This window comes from Hemiscyllium ocellatum, chromosome 44, assembly GCF_020745735.1.
Source record: "Hemiscyllium ocellatum isolate sHemOce1 chromosome 44, sHemOce1.pat.X.cur, whole genome shotgun sequence".
Taxonomy (NCBI): domain Eukaryota; kingdom Metazoa; phylum Chordata; class Chondrichthyes; order Orectolobiformes; family Hemiscylliidae; genus Hemiscyllium; species Hemiscyllium ocellatum.
Genome location: NC_083444.1, coordinates 25,251,141 through 25,265,729, shown reverse-complemented (window position 1 = coordinate 25,265,729; position 14,589 = coordinate 25,251,141). Strand labels below are relative to the sequence as shown.

General features: G+C 64.6%; 1 protein-coding gene across 1 annotated transcript in view; it reads right to left on the bottom strand.

Annotated features, from left to right (window-relative positions):
* The window catches only part of LOC132835327 (insulin receptor substrate 1-B-like), a 66,027-nt gene that overhangs the window by 50,642 nt on the left and 796 nt on the right, over nucleotides 1-14,589 (bottom strand). The window lies entirely within an intron of this gene.

Here is a 14,589-nt window from a genome sequence, read left to right as displayed (position 1 = left end):
GTGTGTGTGTGTGGGGGGTGTGTGTGTGTGGGGGGTGTGTGTGTGTGAGGGGAGTGTGGGTGTGAGGGGGGTGTGTGTGTGTGAGGGGGGTGTGGGTGTGAGGGGTGGTGGGGGGTGTGTGTGAGTGTGTGTGTGTGTGGGCGCGGGTGTGAGGGTGTGTGTGTGAGAGGGTGTGTGTGTGAGGGGGGTGATGTGTGTGGGAGGGGTATGACGAGGGGGTGTGACGAGGAGGTGTGACTGGGGTGTGTGTGAAGGGGGTGTGTGAAGTGGGGGGTTGTGATGGGAGGGGTGTGAAGGGGGGGGAGTGAGGGTGGCTGCGAGTGGGTGTGTGTTAAGAGTGTGTGTTGGGGGTGTGTGGGGGGGGTTGCGAGGGTGTGTGTGTGTGAGGGGGGGCATGTGAGAGGGGTGTGTGTGATGTGGGTGTGACGAGGGGGTGTGACGGGGGGTGTGACGGGGGGTGCGAAGGGGGGATGTGTGAAGGGAGGGGTGTGAGAAGGGGGTGTGAAGGGTGGTGTGTGAGAAGGGGTGTGTGTGAAGGGGGAGTGTGTGTGAAGGGGGTGTGTGAAGGGAGGGGTGTGAAGGGAGGGGTGTGAAGGGGGGTGTGTGAAGGGGGGGTGTAAAGGGGGAGTGTGTGTGAAGGGGGTGTGTGAAGGGAGGGGTGTGAAGGGAGGGGTGTGAAGGGGGGGGTGTGAAGGGGGGGTGTAAAGGGGGGGTGTGAAGGGGGGGTGTGAAGGGGGGGTGTGAAGGGGGGTGTGAAGGGAGGGGTGTGAAGGGGGGGGTGTGAAGGGAGGGGTGTGAAGGGAGGGGTGTGAAGGGGGTGTGTGAAGGGAGGGGTATGAAGGGAGGGGTGTGAAGGGGGGGTGTGAAGGGAGGGGTGTGAAGGGGGGTGTGAAGGGAGGGGTGTGAAGGGAGGGGTGTGAAGGGAGGGGTGTGAAGGGGGGGTGTAAAGGGGGGGTGTGAAGGGGGGGTGTGAAGGGGGGGTGTGAAGGGGGGGTGAGGAGGGAGGGGTGTGAAGGGAGGGGTGTGAAGGGAGGGGTGTGAAGGGGGTGTGTGAAGGGGGGTGTGTGAAGGGGGGGTTGTGAAGGGGGGGTTGTTAAGGGAGGGGTGTGAGGGGAGGGGTGTGAAGGGGGTGTGCGAGGGGGGGATGTGCGTTGGGGGTGTTTGAGGGGATGGTGTTTGAGAGGGGTTGTTTGGGGGGGATGCGATGGGGGGTGTTCGAGTGGTGTGTGAGGGAGGGGTGTGACGCGGGGGAGTGATGGGGGTGTGAAGAGGGGAGGTGGGGGGGGTGAGACATGGGGGCTGTGTATGTGGGGGATGTGTGTGAGTGGGGGTGTGTTTGAGGAGGTGTGTGTGTGAGGGGTGTGTGTGAGGGGTGTGTGTGTGGGATTGCGTGTGAGGGGGGAGTGACGGGTGGGTGTGAGGGGGGCTGCGAGTGGGTGTGTGTGAGGGGTGTGTGTGTGTGAGGGTGATGTGTGTGCGAGGGGGCTGTGTGTGTGAGGGGTGTGTGTGTGAGGGGTGTGTGTGTGTGTGGGGTGTGTGAGGGGTGGTGTGTGTGAGGGGTGGTGAGGGGGTGTGTGAGGAGGGTATGACGAGGGGGTGTGACGGGGGTTGTGAGAAGGGGTGTTGTGAAGGGAGGGGTGTGAAGGGGGGAGTGAAGGGGGGGTGTGAAGGGGGGAGTGAAGGGGGGGAGTGAAGGGGGGGTGACGGAGGGATTGACGGGGGTGTGTGAGGGGGGCTGCGAGTGAGTGTGTGTTAGGGGTGTGTGTTGGGGGTGTGCGTGGGGGTTTGTGTGTGTGTATGTGTGTGTGTGCGAGGGGGGGTGTGGGGGGGTGTGACGAGGGGGTCTGACGAGTGAGTGTGACTGGGGGTGTGACGGGGGGTGTGACGGGGGGTGTGACGGGGGGGTTTGTGAAGTGGGGTTTGTGAAGGGGCGGTTGTGAAGGAGGGCTGTGAAGGGGGGAGTGTGAAGGGAGGGGTGTGAAGGGAGGGGTGTGAAGGGAGGGGTGTGACAGGGGGTGTGAGACGGGGTGTGTGAGGTGGGCTGCGAGTGGGTGTGTGTGAGGGGGTTGTGTGTGTGTATGTGTGTGTGTGTGAGGGGGGGTGTGGGGGGGTGTGACGAGGGGGTCTGACGAGTGAGTGTGACGGGGGGTGTGACGGGGGGTGTGACGGGGGGGTTTGTGAAGGGGCGGTTGTGAAGGGGGGAGTGTGAAGGGAGGGGTGTGAAGGGAGGGGTGTGAAGGGAGGGGTGTGAAGGGAGGGGTGTGAAGGGAGGGGTGTGAAGGGAGGGGTGTGACAGGGGGTGTGAGACGGGGTGTGTGAGGTGGGCTGCGAGTGGGTGTGTGTGAGGGGGTTGTGTGTGTGAGGGGGTTGTGTGAGGTGGGGTGCGTGGGGGGTATGTATGAGGGGGGTGTGTGTGAGATGGTGGGTGTGAGGGTGTGTGTGTGAGAGGGGGGGTGTGACGCGCGGGTGTGACGGGGGTGTGTGACGGGGGTGTGTGACGGGGGTGTGTGACGGGGGTGTGTGACGGGGGTTGTGAAGGGGTGTGTGTAGGGGGGTGTGCGAGGGAGAATGTGCAAGGGGGGTGTGTGAGGGGGTTGTGCAAGGGGGTTGTGCGAGGGGGGGTGTGCGAGGGGGGGTGTTCGAGTGGTGTGTGAGGGAGGGGTGTGACCCGGGGGAGTGACGGAGGTGTGAAGAGGGGGTTTGACGAGCGGGTGTGACAGGGGTGTGTGAGGGGGGTGTGTGAGGCAGGTGTGTGTGAGGGGGTGTGTGAGGCGGGGGGTGTGAGTGGGGGTGTGAGGCGGGGAGTGTGAGGGGGGTGTGAGGGGGGGTGTGAGTGGGGGTGTGAGGCGGGGTGTGTGACAGAGGGGTGTGAAGGGAGGAGTGTGACGGGAGGAGTGTGACGGGAGGAGTGTGACGGGGGGTATGACGGGGGGGGTGTGACGGGGGGGTGTGACGGGGGGGTGTGACGGGGGGGTGTGACGGGGGGGTGTGACGGAGGGGGAGTGACGGCGGGGGTGTGACGGGCAGGTGTGTGAAGGGAGGGGTGTGAGGGGGTTGTGAAGGGGGGTGTGTGAGGGGGAATGTGCGAGGGGGTGTTCGGGGTGGGTGTGCGAGGGGGGGTGCAAGGGGGTTGTGCGAAGGGGGGTGTGCGCGAGGGGGGGTGTGCTAGTGGTGTGTGAGGGAGGGGTGTGACCCGGGGGAGTGACGGGGGTGTGAAGAGGGGAGGTGAGGGGGTGAGACATGGGGGAATGGCGGGGGGAGTGACGGGGGGCTGTGTTTGAGGGGGGATGTGTGTGGGGGGTGTTCGGGGGGGGTGTTCGAGTGGGGGTGTGCGAGGGGGGTGTGTGCGAGGGGGGTGTGTGTGTGTGAGGGGGGAGTGACGGGGGGGAGTGAAGGGGGAGTAAAGGGGAGGTGTGTGGGGGGGCTGAGTGTGAGGGGGTGTGTGTTTGAGGTGTGTGTGTGGGGGTGTGTGTGCGTGTGGGTGTGTGTGAGGGTGTGTGTGTTTGAGGTGTGTGTGTGGGGGTGTGTGAGAGGGGGTGTGTGTGTGTGTGTGGGGTGTGTGTGTGTGTGTGTGTGTGCGCGCGGTGTGTGTGAGGGGGGTATGACGAGGGGGTGTGACTGGGGGGTGTGTGAAGGGGGGTGTGTGAAGGGAGGGGTGTGTGAAGGGGGTGTGTGAAGGGGGGAGTGTGAAGGGAGGGGTGTGTGAAGGGGGTGTGTGAAGGGGGTGTGTGAAGGGGGGTGTGTGAAGGGAGGGGTGTGTGAAGGGGGTGTGTGAAGGGGGTGTGTGAAGGGGGGCGTGAATGGAGGGGTGTGAAGGGGGGAGTGACACGGGGGAGTGACGGATGGATTGACGGAGGGATTGACTGGGGTGTGTGAGGGGGGCTGCGAGTGGGTGTGTGTTGGGGGTGTGTGTGTGTGAGGGGGTGTGTGTTGGGGGTGTGTGTGTGGGGGTGTGTGTGAGGGTGTGTGTGTGTGTGTCTGTGAGGGGGGGCGTGTGAGGGGGGTGTGTGTGAGGGGGGTGTGGGGGGGGTTGTGAGGTGGGTGTGACGGGGGGTGTGACAGGAATTTGTGAAGTGCGGTTTGTGAGGGGGGGTTGTGACACGGGGGAGTGACGGATGGATTGACGGAGGGATTGACTGGGGTGTGTGAGGGGGGCTGCGAGTGGGTGTGTGTTGGGGGTGTGTGTGTGTGAGGGGGTGTGTGTTGGGGGTGTGTGTGTGGGGGTGTGTGTGAGGGTGTGTGTGTGTGTGTCTGTGAGGGGGGGCGTGTGAGGGGGGTGTGTGTGAGGGGGGTGTGGGGGGGGTTGTGAGGTGGGTGTGACGGGGGGTGTGACAGGAATTTGTGAAGTGCGGTTTGTGAGGGGGGGTTGTGACACGGGGGAGTGACGGATGGATTGACGGAGGGATTGACTGGGGTGTGTGAGGGGGGCTGCGAGTGGGTGTGTGTTGGGGGTGTGTGTGTGTGAGGGGGTGTGTGTTGGGGGTGTGTGTGTGGGGGTGTGTGTGAGGGTGTGTGTGTGTGTGTCTGTGAGGGGGGGCGTGTGAGGGGGGTGTGTGTGAGGGGGGTGTGGGGGGGGTTGTGAGGTGGGTGTGACGGGGGTGTGACAGGAATTTGTGAAGTGCGGTTTGTGAGGGGGGGTTGTGACACGGGGGAGTGACGGATGGATTGACGGAGGGATTGACTGGGGTGTGTGAGGGGGGCTGCGAGTGGGTGTGTGTTGGGGGTGTGTGTGTGTGAGGGGGTGTGTGTTGGGGGTGTGTGTGTGGGGGTGTGTGTGAGGGTGTGTGTGTGTGTGTCTGTGAAGGGGGGCGTGTGAGGGGGGTGTGTGTGAGGGGGGTGTGGGGGGGGTTGTGAGGTGGGTGTGACGGGGGGTGTGACAGGAATTTGTGAAGTGCGGTTTGTGAGGGGGGGTTGTGAATGGGGGGGTTTGAAGGGGGGGTGTGAAGGGGGGTTTGTGAACGGGGGTTTGAAGGGGGGGTGTGAAGGGAGGGGTGTGACTGGGGTGTGTGTGACTGGGGTGTGAGTGTGGGGGGGTGTGTGAGGGTGTGTGTGTCTGTGAGGGGGGGGACGTGTGAGGGGGTGTGTGAGGGTGTGTGTGTGTGTCTGTGGGGGGGGCGTGTGAGGGGGGTGTGTGAGTGGGGTGTGAGGGGGGGTTGTGAGGTGGGTGTGACAGGGGGTGTGATGGGGATTTGTGAAGTGGGGTTTGTGAGGGGGTGTGTGAAGGGGGGGTTGTGAACGGGGGGGTTTGAAGGGGGGTGTGAAGGGAGTGGTGTGAAGGGGGGGGGTGTGTGACTGGGGTGTGTGTGACGGGGAGTTTGCCCGGGGGAGTGACGGGGGCTGCAAGTGGGTGTTTGTGAGGGGTGTGTGTGTGTGAGGGGGGTGTGTGTGTGAGGGGGGTATGACGAGGGGGTGTGACGGGGTGTGTGTGAAGGGGGGGGGTTGTGAAGGGAGGTGTGTGAAGGGGGGGAGTGATGGGGGGATTGACGGGGGTGTGTGAGGGGGCTGCGAGTGGGTGTGTGTTAGGGGGTGTGTGTGAGAGGGGGTGGTGTGTTGGGTGTGTGTGTGGGGGTGAATGTGTGGGAGTGTGTGTGAGGGTGTGTATGTGAGGGGGTGTGTGTATCTGTGAGGGGGGCGTGTGAGGGGAGTGTGTGTAGGGGGGTATGAGGGGGGTTGTGAGGGGGGTGTGACGAGGGGGGTGTGACGGGCGGGTGTGACGGGGGGGTTTGTGAATTGGGGTTTGTGGGGGGGGTTGTGAACGCGGGAGTTTGAAGGAGGGCTGTGAAGGGAGGGGTGTGTGACGGGGGGTGTGTGTGTGTGTGTGTGTGAGAGCGGGGTGTGTGTGTGTGTGCGCGTGTGTGTGTGTGCGTGTGTGTGTGTGCGTGTGTGTGTGGTTGGGTGAGGGATGGTGTGTGTGAGGGATAGTGTGTGCGAGGGGGGTTTGAGGGGTTGTGGGGGGGGCGTGAGGAGGGTGTGACGAGCAGGTGTGATGGGGGGTGTGTGACGGAGGGGTGTGTGACGGGGCGCTGTGAAGGGGCGGATGTGAAGGGAGGGGTGTGAAGGGAGGGGTGTGAAGGGAGGGGTGTGACGGGGGGTGTGACGGTGGGTTTGCCCGGGGGAGTGACGGGGGAATGCGAGTGGGTGTGTGAGAGAGGGGAGTGTGTGTGAGGGGGGAGTGTGTGTGAGGTGGGTGTGTGTGTGTGTCTGTGTGTAAGGAGGGTGTGTGTGAGATCGTGTGTGTGTGTGTGAGGGGGGGGTGTGTGTGGGGGGGGTTGAGGGGTTGTGAGGGGTGGGCGTGAGGGGGGGTGTGACAAGCAGGTGTGACGGGGGTGTGTGTGAAGGGAGGGGTGTGAAGGGAGGGGTGTGAAGGGAGGGGTGTGAAGGGGTGTGTGTAGGGGGTGTGTGAAGGGGGTGTGTGTAGGGGGGGGAGTGAAGGGGGGGAGTGACGGAGGGATTGACGGGGGGTGTGTGACAAGGGTGTGTGTGAGGGTGGCTGTGAGTGGGTGTGTGTGAGGGGTGTGTGTGTGTGTGGGGGGGGGTTGTTAGGGGTGGTGTGTTGGGTGGGTGTGTGTGTGTGTGTGTGTGTCTGTGAGGTTGGGTGCGTGTGAGGGGGGTGTGTGTGAGGGGGTGTGACGAGCGGGTGTGAAGGGGGGTGTGACGGGGGTGTGTATGACGGTGTGTGTGTGTGAGGGTGTGTGTGTGTGTGTGTGTGTGTGAGGGGGTGTGAGAGGAGGGTGAGTGAGGGATGGTGTGTGTGAGGGGGTTTTGAGGGGTTGTGGGGAGGGCATGAGGGGGTGTGACGGGGATGTGCGACGGGGGGGCTTGTGAAGGGAGGGGTGTGAAGGGAGGGGTGTGAAGGGAGGGTGACGGGGGGAGTGTGAGGGGGGCTGCGAGTGGGTGTGTGTGAGGGGTGTGTGTGTGAGGGGGGTGTTTGTGTGGGGGGGGTGTGTGTGAGGGGGGTGTGTGTGTGTGAGGGGGGTGTGTGTGTGAGGGGGGCGTGTTTGTGTGAGGGGTGTGTGTGTGTGTGTGAGGGGTGTGTGTGTGTGGGGGGGTGTGTGTGTGAGGGGGGTGTGTGTGTGAGAGGGGTGTGTGTGTGAGGGGGGTATGTGTGAGGGGGTGTGTGTGTGTGGGGGTGTGCGTGTGAGGGGGGTGTCGGGGTGTGTGTGCGTGTGTGTGTGTGTGTGTGTGTGTGGGGGTGTGAGGGTGTGTGTGTGGGGGGGGTTGAGGGGTTGTGAGGGGTGGGCGTGAGGGGGGTGTGACAAGCAGGTGTGACGGGAGGGGTGTGAAGGGGGGGTGACGGGGGAGTGTGAGGGGGGCTGCGAGTGGGTGTGTGTGAGGGGTGTGTGTGTGAGGGGTGTGTGTTTGTGTGAGGGGTGTGTGTGTGTGAGGGGGGGTGGGTGTGAGGGGTGTGTGTGTGTGTGAGGGGGGTGTGTGTGTATGGGGGTGTGTGTGTGAGGGGGGGTGTCGGGGTGTGTGTGTGTGTGTGTGTGGGGGGGCGTGAGGGTGTGTGTGTGAGAGGGTGTGTGTGTGAGGGGGGTGTATGTGAGGGGGGTATGACGAGGAGGTGTGACATGGGGTGTGTGAAGGGGGTGTGTGAAGTGGGGGGTTGTGAAGGGAGGGGTGTGAAGGGGGGGTGAAGGGGGGGAGTGACGGGGGAGTGACGGGGGGTGTGTGTGAGGGTGGCTGCGAGTGGGTGTGTGTGAAGGGGGAGTGTGAAGGGGGGGTGTGAAGGGGGGTGTGAAGGGGGGGTGTGAAGGGGGGGTGTGAAGGGAGGGGAGTGAAGGGAGGGGAGTGAAGGGAGGGGAGTGAAGGGGGTGTGTGAAGGGGGGTGTGAAGGGGGGTGTGTGTGAGGGGGGCTGCGAGTGGGTGTGTGTGAGGGTGTGTGTGTGTGAGGGGAGGGGGTATGTTGGGGTGTGTGTGTGTGTGTATGTGTGAGGTTGGTTGAGGGGGTGTGTGAGGGGGTGTGTGGGGGTGTGTGACGAAGGGGTGTGACGGGGGTGTGGGAGTGTGACGGGGTGTGTGTGAAGGGAGGGTTGTGAAGGGAGGGGTGTGAAGGGAGGGGTGTGAATGGGGGGTGTGCGAAGGGGGTGTGTGCGAAGGGGGGGTGTGCGAAGGGGGGGTGTGCGAAGGGGGGGTGTGCGAAGGGGGTGTGTGCCAGGGGGTGTGTGTGACGGGGGCGTTGCGAGGGGGGTGTGCGAGGCGGGTGTGCGAGGCGGGTGTGTGAGGGAGGGGTGTGTGTGGGGGGTATGGGGAGATGTGTGGGTGTGAGGGGTGGGTGTGAGGGGGAGTGTGGGTGGGGTGTGGGGAGACGGTGGGGGGAGACAGGGGGAGAGTGACAGGGGGTTGTGAGGGCGTGTGTGTGTGCGAGGGAGGTGTGCGAGGGGGGTGTGTGAGAGGGGGTGTGTGTGAGGGAGGGGTGTGTGAGGGAGGTGTGGGGAGATGTGTCGGTGTGAAGGGTGGGTGTGAGGCGGGTGTGGGTGTGTGTGGGTGGGGTGTGGGGTGACAGTGGGGGGAGACACGGGGAGTGTAACAGGGGGAGAGTGACGGGGGTTGTGCGGGCGGGGGAGTGCGCGGGCGGGGGTGTGTGTGTGTGTGTGGGGGGGTGTGTGTGAGTGGTGTGTGTGTGAGGGGGGTGTGAGGGGTGTGTGTGAGGGGGTGTGTGAGGGCGTGTGTGAGGGGGGTGTGCGAGGGGTGGGTGCGAGGGGTGGGTGCGAGGGGTGGGTGCGAGGGGTGGGTGTGAGGGGTGGGTGTGAGGGGGTGTGTGAGGGGGTGTGTGAGGGGTGGGTGCGAGGGGTGGGTGCGAGGGGTGGGTGCGAGGGGTGGGTGCGAGGGGTGGGTGCGAGGGGTGGGTGCGAGGGGGGTGTGTGTGAGGGGTGTGTGTGTGAGGGGTGTGTGTGAGAGGGTGGGGTGTGAGGGAGGATTGTGAGGGGGAGTGTGAGGTGGAGGGTGTGTGAGGGGGGCGGTATGTGGGAGGGGGTGTGTGGGGGGTGTGTGTGGGGGAGGTGTGGGGGAGGGTGAGTGAGGGATGGTATGTGTGAGGGGGGTGTGAGGGATGGTGTGTGTGAGGGGGGTTTGAGGGGTTGTGGGGGGGCGTGAGGGGTGTGTGACGGGGGCTTGTGAAGGGGGGGTTGTGAAGGGAGGGGTGTGAAGGGAGGGGTGTGAAGGGAGGGGTGTGAAGGGAGGGGTGTGTGACAGCGGAGTGACGGGTGGAGTGACGGGGGGAGTGTGAGGGGGGCTGCGAGTGGGTGTGTGTGTGTGAGGGGTGTGTGTGTGTGTGTGGGGGGGTGTGTGTGAGGGGTGTGTGTGTGTGTGTGTGTGAGGGGGGTGTGTGTGTGTGGGGGTGTGTGAGAGAGGGGGGGTGTCGGGGTGTGTGTGTGTGTGTCGGGGGTGTGTGAGGGTGTGTGTGAGAGGGTGTGTGTGAGGGGGGTGTATGTGAGGGGGGTATGACGAGGGGGTGTGACGTGGGGTGTGTGAAGGGGGTGTGTGAAGAGGGGGTGTGAAGTGAGGGGTTGTGAAGGGGTTGTGAAGGGGGAGTGACGGGGGGAGTGAGGGTGGCTGCTTGTGGGTGTGTGTGAGGGGTGTGTGTGCGGGGTGTGTGTGTGTGACGGGGGGTCTGTGTGTGTTGCGGGTGTGTGGGGGGGGTGTGTGAGGGTGTGTGTGTGTGTGTGTATGTGAGAGGTGGGGCATGTGAGAGGGGTGTGTGTGAGGTGTGTGACGAGGGGTGTGACGGGGGTTGTGAAGGGAGGGTTGTGAAGGGGGGATTGTGAAGGGGGGGTGTGTGAGGGGGGGTGTGTGAGGGGGGGGTGTGAAGGGGGGGTGTGAAGGGGGGGTGTGAAGGGGGGGTGTGAAGGGAGGGGTGTGAAGGGGGGGTTTGAAGGGGGGGTGTGAAGGGAGGGGTGTGAAGGGAGGGGTGTGAAGGGGGGGTGTGAAGGGGGGGTGTGAAGGGGGGATTGTGAAGGGGGGGTGTGAAGGGAGGGGTGTGAAGGGAGGGGTGTGAAGGGAGGGGTGTGAAGGGAGGGGTGTGAAGGGGGGGTGTGAAGGGGGGGTTGTGAAGGGGGGGTTGTGAAGGGGGGGTGTGTGAGGGGGGGTGTGTGAGGGGGGTGTGAAGGGGGGTGTGAAGGGAGGGGTGTGAAGGGGGGTGTGTGAGGATGGGGGGTGTGAAGGGAGGGGTGTGAAGGGAGGGGTGTGAAGGGGGGGTGTGAAGGGGGGTGTGAAGGGGGGGTGTGAAGGGGGGGTGTGAAGGGGGGTGTGAAGGGGGGGTGAGGAGGGGGTGTGTGAGGGGGGTGTGAAGGGGGGTGTGAAGGGAGGGGTGTGAAGGGGGGTGTGAAGGGGGGTGTGAAGGGGGGGTGTGAAGGGGGGGTTGTGAAGGGGGGTGTGTGACGATGGGGGGTGTGAAGGGAGGGGTGTGAAGGGAGGGGTGTGAAGGGGGGGTGTGAAGGGGGGGTGTGAAGGGGGGTGTGAAGGGGGGGTGTGTGAGGAGGGGGTGTGTGAGGGGGGTGTGAAGGGGGGTGTGAAGGGAGGGGTGTGAAGGGGGGTGTGAAGGGGGGGTGTGAAGGGGGGTGTGAAGGGGGTTGTGAAGGGGGGGTTGTGAAGGGGGGGTGTGTGAGGAGGGGGTGTGTGAGGGGGGTGTGAAGGGGGGTGTGAAGGGAGGGGTGTGAAGGGGGGGTTGTGAAGGGGGGTGTGTGGGGGGTGTGTGGGGGGGCTGCGAGTGGGTGTGTGTGAGGGGAGGGGATATGTTGGGGGGTGTGTGTGTGAGGTTGGTTGAGGGGGGGTGTGTGACGAAGGGGTGTGACGGGGGTGTGGGAGTGTGATGGGATGTGTGTGAAGGGGAGGTGTGTGAAGGGGGGTGTGCAAGGGAGGTGTGCGAGGGGGGGTGTGTGACGGGGGCGTTGCGAGGGGGGTGTGCGAGGGGGATGTTCGAGGGGGGTATGAGGGAGGGGTGTCTGAGGGGGGTATGGGGAGATGTGTGGGTGTGAGGGGTGGGTGTGAGGGGGAGTGTGGGTGGGGTGTGGGGTGACGGTGGGGGGAGACGGGGGAGTGTAACAGGGGGAGAGTGACAGGGGGTTGTGAGGGCGGGTGTGTGTGCGAGGGAGGTGTGCGAGGGAGGTGTGCGGGGGGGTGTGCGAGGGGGGGTGTGTGAGGGGGGTGTGCGAGGGGGGTGTGTGAGGGGGGTGTGCGAGGGAGGTGTGCGAGGGAGGTGTGCGGGGGGGGGTGTGCGGGGGGGGTGTGTGAGGGGGGTGTGCGAGGGGGGTGTTCGAGGGGGTGTGTGTGAGGGAGGGGTGTGTGAGGGAGGGGTGTGTGAGGGAGGGGTGTGTGAGGGAGGGGTGTGTGCGGGGGTGTGGGGAGATGGGTGGGTGTGAGGGGTGGGTGTGAGGCGGGTGTGGGGGTGTGTGGGTGGGGTGTGGGGTGACGGTGGGGCGAGACAGGGGGAGTGTAACGGGGGAGAGTGACGGGGGTTGTGCGGGCGGGGGTGTGTGTGGGCGGGGGTGTGTGTGGTGTGTGTGTGTGTGTGAGGGGTGTGTGTGAGAGGTGTGTGTGAAAGGGGGTGTGTGAGGGGGGTGTGTGGGGTGGGTGTGAGGGGGGTGTGAGGGGGGTGTGTGTGAGGGTGGGGTGTGAGGGAGGATTGTGAGGGAGGATTGTGAGGGGGAGTGTGAGGGGGGCGGTGTGTGGGAGGGGGCGTGTGGGGTGTGTGTGTGTGTGTGTGTGAGGGGGGTTTGAGGGGGCGTGTGTGAGCAGGGGTTTGGGGTGGTGTGGGCGGGTCTGTGAGGGGGTGTGTGGGGGGTGTGTGACTGCGGGTTGTATCGGGGGGGTGTGTGGGGGGGGGTTGGCGGGTTGTGAGACAGGGTGGTCTGACACGGGGTGCAGGGTGCGGGGGGGTGGAAGTGAGGGAGTGTGAGGGAAAGTTTGAGGAGGGGTGTGACAGGTGAGTGTGACGGGGGATGCGACGGGGGTGTGTGTGGTGTGTGTGTGGGGGGGGTGTGTGTGGGGGTGTGTGAGGGGTTTGAGTGTGGGGTTTGTGTGAGGGGTTTGAGTGAGGGGTTTGAGTGAGGGGTTTGAGTGAGGGGTGTGTGTGGGGGTGTGTGAGGGTCTGTGTGTGGGTCTGTGAGTGTGAGGAGGAGTGTGTGAGGGGGGTGTGTGAGGGGGGGTTGTGATGGGGGGGTTGTGAGGGGGTGTTATGGGGGTTATGAGGGGGGAGGTTATGAGGCAGAGGTTGTGAGGGTGTGTATGTGAGGGGGTGCGTGTGAGGGGGTGTGTGAGGATCTGTGCGGGGTGTGTGTGAGGGTGTGTGTGTGAGGGTCTGAGGGGGGTGTGTGAGGTTGTGTGTGTGTGTGTGTGTGTGTGTGGGTCTAGGGGTCTGTGTGAGGGTGTGTGTGTGGGTCTGTGTGTGTGTGAGTGAGGGGTGTGTGTGTGGGTCTCTGTGAGGGTCATTGTGAGGGGTGTGTGTGGGGTCTGTGTGAGGGTCGGTTTGAGAGGGGTGTGAGGGGGTCTGTGTGTGGGTCTGTGTGAGGGGGGTGTGAGGGTGTGTGAGGGGGTCTGTGTGTGGGTCTGTGTGAGGGGGGTGAGAGGGTGTGTGAGGGGGTCTGTGTGAGGGGGTGTGTGAGGGTGGTGTGAGGGGGTGAGAGGGTGTGTGTGGATCTGTGTGAGGGTGTGTGTGGGGGTCTGTGAGAGGAGGGTGTGAGGGGGTCTGTGTGAGGGTGTGTGTGGGGGTCTGTGTGAGGGGGGGTGTGAGGGTTGTGAGGGTCTGTGTGTGTGAGGGAGGTGTGTGAGTGGGGTAGTGTGAGGGGGGTTGCGAGTGGGGTTTCCGAGGGGGGGTTGTGGGGGGGATTGTGAGGGGGCGTGTGTGTGACGGTGTGTGTGAGAGGGGGTGGGGGTGCGTGCGAGGGGGTATGTTTGAGGGTGTGTGTGTGAGGGTCTGTGTGTGGGGGGTGTGTGTGAGGGGCTGTTTGAGGGGGATGTGAGAGTGTGTGTGTGGGTCTGTGTGAGGGTGTGTGTGTGAGGGTCTGTGTGAGGGTTTGTGTGTGAGGGTCTGCGTGGTGGTGTGTGTGAGTGTCTGTGCGGGGGCTACGTGAGATGGTGTGTGAGGGTCTGTGTGAAGGGTGTGTGTGAGGGGGGTGTGTGAGGGTCTGTGTGGGGTGTGTGTGAGGGTCTGTGTGAGGGGGGTGTGTGAGGGGGGTGTGTGAGGGGGTGTGTGAGGGGGTGTGTGAGGGGGTGTGTGAGGGGGTGTGTGACGGGGTCTTTGATGGTCTGTGTGAGGGTCTGTGAGGGGGGTGTGAGGGTCTGTGTGAGGGGGTCTGTGAGGGTCTGTGTGACGGGGGTTTGACGGGAGGTGTGAGGGGGGTGTGAGGGTCTGTATGAGGGTGTGTGTGAGGGTGTGTGAGAGGGGGTGTATGAGGGTCTGTGTGAGGGGGGTGTGTGAGTGTCTGTGTGTGGGGGGCATGTGAGGGTGTGTGTGAGTGGGTTTGTGAGGGCCTGTGTGAGGGTCTGTTTGAGGGTCTGTTTGAGGGGGTATGAGTGAGGGGGTCTGTGTGAGAGGGGTGTGTGTGAGGGTCTGTGTCAGGGTGTGTGTGAGGGGGGTGAGTGGGGGGGTGAGTGGGGGGTTCTGTGTGAGAGGGTGTGTGAGGAGGTGTGTGAGGGTCTGTGTGAGGGGGTGTGTGTGAGGGTCTGTGTGAGGGGGATGTGTGAGGGGGTCTATGTGAGGGGGGTGAGTGAGGGGGTCTGTGTGAGGCTGTGTGTGTGAGTGTTTGTGCGGGGGCTGTGTGAGGGGGTGTGTGAGGGTGTGTATGTGGGTGTGTGTCTGGGGTCTGTGTGAGGGTCTGTGTGAGGGGGGTGTGAGGGTGTGTGTGAGGGGGGTGTGAGGGTGTGTGTGAGGGTGTGTGTGAGGGGGGTGTGAGGGGGGTGTGTGAGGGTGTGTGAGGGGGGTGTGTGAGGGGGGTGTGTGAGGGGGGTGTGTGAGGGGGGGTGTGTGTGAGGGGTGTGTGTGAGGGGGGTGTGTGAGGGGGGTGTGTGAGGGGGGTGTGTGAGGGGGGTGTGTGAGGGGGGTGTGAGGGGGTGTGTGAGGGGGGTGTGAGAGGGGGTGTGTGTGAGGGGGTGTGTGAGGGGGGTGTGTGAGGGGGGTGTGAGGGGGGTGTGTGAGGGGGGTGTGAGGGGGGTGTGTGAGGGGGGTGTGTGAGGGGGGTGTGTGAGGGGTGTGTGTGGGGGTGTGTGTGAGGGTCTGTGTGAGGGGGGTGTGTGGGTGTGTGTGTGAGGGTCTGTGTGAGGGGGGTGTGAGGGGGTGTGTGAGGGGGGTGTGAGGGGGGTGTGTGAGGGGGTGTGTGAGGGGGGTGTGTGAGGGGGGTGTGTGAGGGTCTGTGTGAGGGGGGGTGTGAGGGTCTGTGTGAGGGGGGGTGTGAGGGGGGGTGTGAGGGGGGTGTGTGGGGGGTGTGTGAGGGGGGGTGTGAGGGTCTGTGTGAGGGGGTGTGTGAGGGGGTGTGTGAGGGGGGTGTGAGGGGGGTGTGTGAGGGGGGTGTGAGGGGGGTGTGTGAGGGGGTGTGTGAGGGGGGTGTGTGAGGGGGGTGTGTGAGGGGGGTGTGAGGGGGGTGTGTGAGGGTCTGT